This window comes from Microtus ochrogaster, linkage group LG2, assembly GCF_000317375.1.
Source record: "Microtus ochrogaster isolate Prairie Vole_2 linkage group LG2, MicOch1.0, whole genome shotgun sequence".
In the NCBI taxonomy this organism is placed as follows: domain Eukaryota; kingdom Metazoa; phylum Chordata; class Mammalia; order Rodentia; family Cricetidae; genus Microtus; species Microtus ochrogaster.
Genome location: NC_022028.1, coordinates 35,444,957 through 35,446,729, shown reverse-complemented (window position 1 = coordinate 35,446,729; position 1,773 = coordinate 35,444,957). Strand labels below are relative to the sequence as shown.

General features: G+C 45.9%; 1 protein-coding gene across 4 annotated transcripts in view; it reads left to right on the top strand.

The window, feature by feature from the left end:
• Positions 1 to 1,773, top strand: part of Ccar1 (cell division cycle and apoptosis regulator 1) — a 52,397-nt gene that overhangs the window by 12,370 nt on the left and 38,254 nt on the right. The gene's annotated exons all lie outside the window — the stretch shown is intronic.

Sequence of the window (1,773 nt, the reverse complement as noted above, 5' to 3'; positions counted from 1 at the left end):
TTTTTTTTTTTTTTTTTTAGTTTTTTGAGACAGAGTTTCTCTGTGGTTTGGAACCCGTTCTGGAACTGGCTCTGTCATCAGGCTGGCCTTCAACTGAGATCCACCTGCCTCTGCCTCCTAAGTGTTGGGATTATAGGCGTGCACCACCACCACCTGGCCGCTGAGCCATCTCTTAAGCCCCAGCTTTGTTACTCTTAATGTTCTCATATCTTTATTTTAGTACAAGGTCTCTCACTTGGAACTCACCATCTCTGCTAGACTCGCTGGCCTTCAAGTCCCTGGGATCTGTCTGTCTTTGTTTTCCCAGTCCTGTGGTTACGGGTGTGTGCCACCATGTCTAGCTTTCATGTGACTTCTTGGGATCCAGATTTGAGTCCTCATGCGTGTATAGCAAGCATTTTACCCAATGAGCCAACTCCCCTACCCCTAAAATTTAGGGGTGAGCCTGGTGGTGATGGCATAGGCATTTTATCCCAGGACTTAGGAGGAAGAGGCAGGAGGATCTCTGTGAATTCGAGGCTAGCTTGGCCTACAAGGGCTAGTTCCAGGATAGGCACCAAAGCTACAGAGAAACCTTGTCTTGAAAAACCAAAACCAAAGGAAAATAAAAAATAAAAAAAAATTGGGGGAGGGCTTGTTTTGAGACAGGTTCGCATTGTGTAGCCCTAGCTGGCTTGGAATTAACTGTGAACTCACAGAGATCCCTCTACCTTTTTTTTCCTGAGGGCTGAGATTAAAGGTATTTACCACCAAGTCTAGCCAAAGAACATTAAGGGTTTTTTTTTGTTTTGTTTTGTTTTTGTTTTTTATTATTTTTTTTGTTTGATTTCTTTTTTTTTTCTCCTTTTGGATTTTTTCGAGACAGGGTTTCTCCGTAGCTTTTTGGTTCCTGTCCTGGAACTAGCTCTTGGAGACCAGGCTGGCCTCGAACTCACAGAGATCCGCCTGCCTCTGCCTCCCGAGTGCTGGGATTAAAGGCGTGCGCCACCATCGCCTGGCTTTGTTTGATTTCTTGATGCAGGGTTGTGAGCCACCATGTGGTTGCTGGGAATTGAACTCAGGACCTTTGGAAGAGCAGGTGGTGCTCTTAACCACTGAGTCATCTCTCCAGCCCCCGTGTTTGGTGTTCTTGTTTTGGTTTTGAGACAGTTTCTCTCTGTATCTTTGTAGCCTGTCCTGGAACTCGCTCTGTAGACCAGGCTAGCTTTGAACTCAGAGATCTGCCCATTTTTGCCTCCCGAATGCTGGGATTAAAGAAATGCGCCATCAGTCCTCACTCTGCCTTATTCCTTTGAGACAGGATTTCTCACTAAACCTGGAGCTAGGCTAGTGGCCAGCAGAACCCAGTGATCCTCTGTGGTCACAGCAGGCATTTGGAGCCATGGCTGACTTCTCATGTAGTCTGCACAACAACTACTATGGCCCACTTAGCCAGTTTCCTTAGGTGATCTTAATGCACTTCCTCTGAAGTATGTGCTGTGTTATTATTGTTCAAGATTTTTGTGCTGTTGTGCCTCCTTTTTTCCATCCTCTAAAATTTTACCCTTGGGCTATTATAGTGACAGTTCTGTACATAGAGAGGCATTGAGAAAACAGAAGGGCAAATTGTTCTTGTGCTTGAAACCTTCCTTTTTACATACAGCAGAAGGTGAAATGTAATCAATTTAAAAGTGAGTCTAGGAGCCGGGCGATGGTGGCGCACGCCTTTAATCCCAGCACTCGGGAGGCAGAGGCAGGTGGATCTCTGTGAGTTCGAGACCAGCCTGGTCTACA